General features: G+C 38.5%; 1 long non-coding RNA gene across 3 annotated transcripts in view; it reads right to left on the bottom strand.

Moving 5' to 3' along the window:
* LOC102473934 (uncharacterized) overlaps window positions 1-8,309 on the bottom strand; it is a 68,809-nt gene that overhangs the window by 9,352 nt on the left and 51,148 nt on the right. The window contains exons 2-3 of one of the 3 annotated variants that reach the window (XR_003549381.1): window positions 1,823-1,949; window positions 255-401 (exon numbers count right to left, since the gene is read on the bottom strand). The exons of 1 other annotated variant lie outside the window; for it this stretch is intronic. This is a non-coding gene — a long non-coding RNA (uncharacterized LOC102473934). Of the gene's footprint in view, window positions 1-254; window positions 402-1,822; window positions 1,950-8,309 lie in introns of those variants that run through there. One more of the 3 variants, XR_003549382.1, reaches the window with a different exon arrangement.

Raw genomic sequence — 8,309 nt, 5'->3', positions numbered from 1 at the left:
TGAACCGTAATATTTTTCCCCTAATATTTCCATATTCCTAACTTTAAAAATCATTGGTGATGAGGTGGCATGAGGTGGAAATATGGGTGGTTAAACATAACTAGAACCATTTTTTGAACCAAAGGCTCTGTCTAGTAATTTGAGATCCTCTTTGTCTCTGAAGGAGGGCCTAGGAAACACACACTCAGGCTGAATTTTCTTCTTTCTTTTCATACTGATTTTATTTCTTTCAACATTGATATTTGGTAGTGGGTGGCACAGATACAGCTTGGCCCTCAAGCAACAATCAATGAGGCCCCAATGACAACACAAAGATCCAAAGCCAGAGGAAACTTGTCTCAGAGAATCCTCCTTAATTGAAGTAATTAAATAAGCAGGAAGCCATCTGAACAATTATCACCCTACAAGGAAAAACTCATTTTAAGACCTTAGAATAAACATTCTAATAAATAGCTATTAGTTTATATTTGTAAATACCATCAGCCTATCATGAAATTTGCTAATAGATTTTTAATTAAGGGGAACCACACATTTATAGTAGTACTGCCTTCCGTTCGATAGCATTCCCTTGGTTTGGATGTGAGGCCTTGGACTCACGGTGAGAAATTGGCTTTATCTCTCTTGGCCAAAGTAGCTGATCATTTTTGTTTGTTTGCTTGTTTGTTTGTTTGATCACGGACTAGGTTATTCCTCCAGGAATTGATGCTGTTGTCAGAGGACTGATAATGGAATATAGGAGTCCTGAATCAGGGTGGTATGAGCAGAGGGATATGTGAACTTCTCCTCCTTGAAAACTGATAATAATTTTTCAGGGAAGTACAATTAGCTTGTTATTATTATTATAGATTTATCCTCTTTGAAATTTCCTTAAATACATGATCTCATTAATCGTCCCCCAAACCTGGTGAAGTATACATGACACAGGTAGGATTATACCTATTTCCTGGATGAAGTACTTAAGGTAGATGTGATTAAATGTCACCCAGCAAGTCAATGACAGAATTAGGACTAGAATCCAGGTCTTTATGTTATTCCTTGTCTCACTTCAGTTTGATGTTTCTTCATCTACCTTTAATGTAGAGGTGCCTAAGTATTTGGGGGTTACTTTAAGAATTTGCCAACATTTTTTAAGAAAAAAGCATTTATATACACTCAATGTTATGTACAGATTTAAGTGAGCCCTCCACAACACTCCACAATCAATGGTAAACCCTGTAAAGTTCTTTTTTATTCCAAGATAAGAACCTCTACCATTTACCCAGCAACAAGGTGTTACTGACCTAGCAGAGGTTTAGACTTCATATGAGGACTAAAGATCTAAATTTTGGGGTCAAAGTAGGGGTTTTCTTACTTATCAGTTCTCATCAAGTCTGTTCTTTGTCAATACTTTTGGAATCAGGTGGAAAATATCAATTAAGACACTCATCATCTTTGTTAAATTGTTAGAAGACACTTAGGCTAGCTTTTCCCTGAATATATATTTGAGTAAATATCTTGGAATCAGAAATCCTAACACATTCTCTTGCCCTTTTCTCCAATTCAAGTTCCATATGGGAGTTTTGCCTGGATTTGGCATTGACTGACTCTGTTTTATGGGCACACCCATATTTTTCTCCCTTCTTTGAAATATCAGTGGCAGAGTAATATGATAAAATTCTTACTTGACACACTGAGTAGTCTGTAATATGCTAACATTTCTGTATCATGTTAGTATTGCATTAAGCTAATATGACACTAATTCAAGATGACAGGAAAAATGACTAATACAATAAGACCTTCATCTAGTTCCCTAGGGCTGCTACACGTGTCTGATTTAATTCACCTGAAAACTCCCATGGATGGGCAGGGTTGAGGTGCAGTAGGGCCATTGAAAGAGGAAGTCCCTGCAACAACTGGCTATTTCCTGCTTGCCCTTCTTTTCTCTCATCGATATCCTCACATCACAATTCCTGGGAGGCAGAAGAAGGAGGATTGGTTGAATGGGAGGAATGGTCGATTGAATGAATTAAGTTTTGGAATGACAGACCCGGGTCTGGGGCTAAGCTCTGCTTATTGTGAATCTTGGGCAAGTTACTTAACTCTTCTGAGCTTCAGTTTCCTGTAAAAAATACTACATGACTTCATGGGGCAGTGAGGATTAAATAAGGTAAAATATTCAAGAAAGGATGATGATAGTGATGACAATGATATTTTGTTGGACCTAAAAACAAAGAGAATTATTATTTTAAAAAATAATTTACTTTACATTCATTGACTGTACATCATGACAGCATGCAAAATGTGATTTCCCATCCAGACTACACTATACATTGGATTAATAAAGGATATTACCATGCATCATACCATATGTGTTATTGTCAACAAATAATTTTCCATTTCTTGTTTCTTAATTTTTCTTTCTTTTCCCCTTGATTCCCTACTTCTCACCTTCTGCCACTTCCTACCCTCTTCCCACACTGTCTCTGGTATCTACAATTTCTTTCCATGACTTTTTCCCCCCACATTTTATTGATTCACAAAATATCTTCATCTAAATGCTTTTTTTTTCTTTTTTCTTTTTTTTGGAGAGGTTTTTGCTATAGGGAGCGTGCGCTCGCCAGAAAGTCAGAGAGAGACATAGAGATAGGAAGTGAGAAATCACCCCCCAGGGGGGATGGCCACACTGCAATTCCTTCTCCTCCTTTCTCCTCTCGGGATCTTGGGCATGCACGCACACGCGCTGGGTGTGAGTTTAAGCCACTGGGTCCAGGACTTGAACCACGGTCAACTACGTGGGAGTCCAGCGACATAGTCATTATGCTAATTGCTGGTCCCCATCGAAATACTTTTAATAGCAAGTTCAGCTGATATATAAATATCTGTGAATATATGTCTGGCTTTAGGCATAAAACTCAGTGAGTAGAATGAACATACTATAAAGTAGCACCTAGCTAAGGCTATATAGCTTACAGCAGTCATTAAATAGGTATTTTTATATATTTTTAATTTCAAGAAAAGCAGCTTTAGCTTTAATAAATCAAAATAAAAAATATTAAGAGAAATTTGGTTAAGACTTAAAGCTAGGAAAAAGATTAGGATTTTAGTCAAATAGTGGGTAGATGAACCTATTAACAGCTCAAGAGAAGGCAAAAATCCTTCAAGGGAATTATTCAGAAAATGCTTGAATCTAGAGACTTCTTTGAAACATTATTTTTGGTAGTAAAATATGCATAACATAAAATTTACTATCTTGACCATTTCCAAGTGTACAGTACAGTTCAGTAGTGTTAACTTTTTTTTTTTTTTAAGAGAGATTTTCGTCCTGTGAATGTGCTTGCTAGAGTGACAGAGAGAGATGGAGAGACAGAAAGTGAGAAATCACCCCTCAGGGGGAATGCCCACACTGTAATTCCTTCTCCTCTATTCTCCTCTTGGGATTTTGGACACACATGCACACATGCTTGGCATGAGTTTTAAGGTGTCTTGTCCAGGACCTGAACTACCATTGATTATGTGGGAGTTCAGCAATGTAACCATTATGCCACCTGCTGGTTCCAGTAGTGTTAACTATTATACATTCACATTGTTGTGCAACAATCTCCCAGACTTTTTCATCTGACAAGACTGAAGCACTATATTAATTGAACAACTTCCAATTTCTCCCTACCCCAGCCCCTAGAAATCACAATTTTACTTTCTGTTTCATTAAGTTTGACTGCTTTAAATACCTCATATAAGGAGAATCATACAGTTTTATCTTCTACTAGTTGGCTTATTCCACTTAGCATGTATCTTCAAGACTCACTTTTTAAAAATAATTATTTTACTTTTAACTTTATTTATTTATTTGAATTGACCAAAGAGGGACAGATTGAGAGAGAGAGAGAGCGAGAGAGAGAGAGCCACCAGGTCCAGGACTTAAACCATGGTCAGCCATGTGGGAGTCCAACACCCTTACCCTTAACCACCATGCCATCTGCTGGTCCCCAAGACTCACTTTTGTCAAAGTATGTGTCAGAATTTCCTTTTTTAAAAAAATTTTTGGCATAGGGCACACACACTTGCTGGAGAGAGGCAGAGAGAAAGAAAGCAAAACGAAAACGAGAAATCACCTCCTGGGGGCATAGCCGCTTTGCAGTCCTTACTCATAGGATGTTGGGCACATGTTCCCTGGCATGATTTTCAAGCCACTGGGTCCGTAACTTGAATCACAGTTGACCATGTGGGAGTCCTGTTACACCATCTGTTGGCCCCAAGAATTTCCTTACTTTTTAAGGTGGAATAATATTCCACTGTATGTATACACCACTCTTTGTTTATCCACTCACTTGTTGGTAGACATTTGGGTTGCCTCTAAATTTTTTTTTTTTTGGGGGAGAGATTTTCACTGTAGGGCGCGTGCGCTCGCCAGACAGACAGAGAGAGACATAGAGACAGAAAGCGAGAAATCACCCCCCAGGGGGGATGGTCACGCCGCAATCCCTTCTCCTCCATTCTCCTCTCGGGATCTTGGGCACGCACACACATGCGCCCAGCGTGAGTTTTAAGCCACCGGGTCCGGGACATGAACCGCGGTCGACTACGTGGGAGTCCAGTGACATAGCCATTACGCTAACTGCTGGTTCCCCCTCTAAATTTTTTTAAATTTAATTTTAATTTTATTTATTGTTGTTATTTTATTTTTTATTTTTTTGAGGTTGACCAGAGAGAGACAGAGAGAGAGAGAGAAGGGAAGTGAGAAAGTAAGCCGCCTGGTCTGGGACTCGAACTGTGGTCAGCCATGTGGGTGTCCAGCCGCCTTAACTACCACGCCACCTGCCAGCCCCGCCTCCGACTTTTGTCTGTTGTAAGTTATGCTGCTGCGATCATTGCCATGAGGATATCTCTGATAGACCCGCTTTCAGTTTTATACCCATAAGCAGAATTGCTGATTCATATGGTAATTCTATTTTTAATTTTTTTGAGGAGCTGCAATACTGTTTTCCATAGCAACTGCACTGTTTTACATTCCCTGCAACAGCACAGGAGTGTTCTAATTTCTCCGTATTCTTGCTAACACTTGCTATCTATTTTGTCTTTTTTTTTTTCCAAGTAGCCATCTTAATGGGTATGAAGTGATATTCTGTTGTGGTTTTGATTCTCATTTCCCTAATAATTGATGATGTTGAACATCTTGATATATGCATATCGGCCATTTGCATATCATCTTTTAAGAATGTCTAAATCCTTTGTCCATTTTAAAAAAAGTTTTTTTTTTTTTTTTTTTACTATAGGGTACATGTGCTCACCAGAGACAGACTGAGAGAGAGGGCAAGTGAGAAATCATCCCCTCCCCCAGGGAGGATGGCTGTGCTGCAATCCCTTCTTCTCCATTCTCCTCTAGGGATGCATTCATGTCTGACGCATTTTTTAAAAAAAATAATTATTTTAACTTTATTTACTATTATTATTATTTCAAAATTTGACTAGAGAGTGCGAGAGAGAGGGAAACTGAGAAAGCAAGCCACCAGGTCCAGGACTTGAACCTCATGGGAATTTTGCGCCTTTAACCACCATACCACTGCCAGCCCCCTGACATGTTTTTTTAAGCCACTGAGTCCAGGACTTGAACTGTGAAGTTGGCCATGTGGGATCTAGCACTTTAACCACCATGCCACCTGCTGGACCCTTTGTCCATTTTTAAACTGGCTTATTTGTTTTTATGTCTTTGAATTGTTGGAGCTCTTTATGTATTTTGAGTATTAACCTCTTATTAGATGTATGATTTGCAAATACTTTCCCTTATTCTTTAAATTGCCTTTTCATTTTGTTGATTATATCCTTTGATGCATAGACTTTTTTTTTTACAGTCCAAATTGTCTATTTTTACTTTTTTATTGGCCTTTGTTTTTGGTGTCATATTCCAGAAATCCTTGCCAAATTCAATATCATTAAGTTTTTCTCCCATGTTTTCTTCTAAGAGTTTCTTAGTTTTAGCTCTTCTGTTTAGGCCTTTGAGATCCATTTTGAATTCATTTTTGTATATGGTGGAAGGAAAGGGTCTCACTTTATTTATTTTTTGTTTGTGGATATCCAGTGTGCCCAACACCAATTGTTGAATAGACTGTCCTTTCCCCATAGGATGATCTTGCACGCTTGTTGAGAAACATTTGACTGTATACACAAGGTTTTATTTCTGGACACTCTAGTTGATTCCATTTGTCTATATGTCTGTCTTTATGCCAGTTCCATGCTATCTTGACTACTGGAGTTTTGTAATGTTTTGAAATCAAGAAGTTATGAGATCCAACTTTGTTCTTTTTTTTATGATTATTTTGGCTATTTGGAGTTCCTTGAGATTCCTTATGAATTTTTGGATGCCTGCAAAAAAATCCACTAGAATTTTGGTAGAGGCTACATTAAATTTATAGACTGCTTTGGGTAGTATTGACATCTTAACCATATTAAATCTTCCAATCCACGAACTTGGTGTCTTTCAATTTATTTGGGTCTTTATTTTTTCAGCAGTGTTTTGCAGTTTTCACTCTATAAGTCTCTTAACTCCTTGGTTTAGTTTACTCATAGGTATTTCATTCTTTTGATGCTATTGTAAATGAAATGGTTTCTTAAAAATTGATTTTTCAGATCATTCAAGGAGACTTTGTTGTTTATTTTCTTGGTGGTTAGTTTTAAAAACCATCTGATAGACTGTAAAAAATTCATATAGTATAATAGCATATACTGCAAAGAATAAGGCTACCTTCATACCTGACTTCAAGCCCCAAATTACTCTTTCTAGTTTCCTGTGATTCCTTTCAGAAAGATATTAACAAATACAGATGTGTACTGCTTTGTACTTGGCTTTCTTTCTTTTAAACTTAGGGTATCTTGGATATAGTTCTATGTCAGCACACAAAGAAATACCTCATTCTTTGTAAAGGCTTCTCACACTGTGGCTGTATACATAACCTTCTTAAATTTGGTTTTCATTTATTATTAGGTCAGAGGATATACATGCTTGCCAGAGAGAGAAAGAAGGAGAGAGAGAGGAAGGAGAAAGCATCCTCAATGAGGTGTGGTTGTCATGCCCCATTCCTTTTCCTCTATTTCTTCATCCTGTCAGGATTTTGGGCATGCAGACCCAGTGCCCAGTGTATTTTTCAAGCATCTGGGACCAGGACTCATACTACATGGTCAACCATGTGGAATCGGCTCCTTTAACCACTAAGTCAAGGAGCTGGCCCTATTCTTTATTATTATTATTATTATTATTATTATTATTATTATTGTGAATTATTATTTAATGTTTTCTTTTTCCCTTAGGGCTTACCAAAGAGAGAGACAGACACAGTCAGAAGGAAAATGAGAAATTACTCCCCAGGGGGATGGCAATGCCACAATCCCTTCTCCTCCATTCTCCTCCCAGGATCTTGGGCATGCCTGCACATGTACCTGGTTTGATTTTTCAAGCCACCAAGTCTGGGACTCGAACTGCAGTTGGCCATGTGGGAGTCTAGCAATGTAACTGTTATGCCATCTGCTTATTATCTTTTAAACAGTCATTTCCATAGTGAGAGATTTTTTATTTTTTGTTTTATATTTTATTTTTTAAAAATTTTTTTGTTTTTTTCTACTTTTTGTGGCTAGAAAGAATTTGCTAGTGGACATATTTGTATATGTATCTTTGAGCACATATGTGACTATACTTCTAAGATAAATTCTTTTTTTTTTTTTTTTTTTTTTTGTGGGGTTTTTTATAGGGCACGTGCACTTGCTAGACAGACAGAGAGAGACAGACGGAAAGCGAGAAATCACCCCCCCAGGGGGGATGGTCACGCCGCAATCCCTTCTCCTCCATGCGCCTCTCGGGATCTTGGGCACGCACGCACCCCCACCGGGCAGGCGTTTAAGCCACCAGGTCCGGGGCGTGAACCGCGGTCAACTACGTGGGAGTCCAGCGACATAGCCATTACGCTAACTGCTGGTGCCTAAGATAAATTCTTGAATGTGTTTCTAGAATGGCAATTGCCACATCAAGCTTATATACATGTAATGTTTTGGAAAATTATGTATAATTTGTACCAATTTGTACACCTGCTAATAGTATATGAAAATGGAGGTTCCCACCATATCCCTGGCAGCTTTTGGTTTTGGCTAATCTGATCAGTTAAAATAAAGACTTATGGGAACAGCAGTTAGCATTATGGCTATGTTGCTGGACTCCCACGTAGTTGATCGCGGTTAGAGTCCCGGACCCGGTGGCTTAAAGTCACGCTGGGCGTGTGTGTGTGTGTGTGTGTGCGCCCTAGATCCCAAGAGGAGAATGGAGGAGAAGGGATTGTGATGTGGCC

Source organism: Tupaia chinensis, unplaced genomic scaffold, assembly GCF_000334495.1.
Source record: "Tupaia chinensis unplaced genomic scaffold, TupChi_1.0 Scaffold000235_1, whole genome shotgun sequence".
Lineage (NCBI taxonomy): Eukaryota > Metazoa > Chordata > Mammalia > Scandentia > Tupaiidae > Tupaia > Tupaia belangeri.
This window is presented reverse-complemented; position numbering and strand designations above follow the sequence as displayed.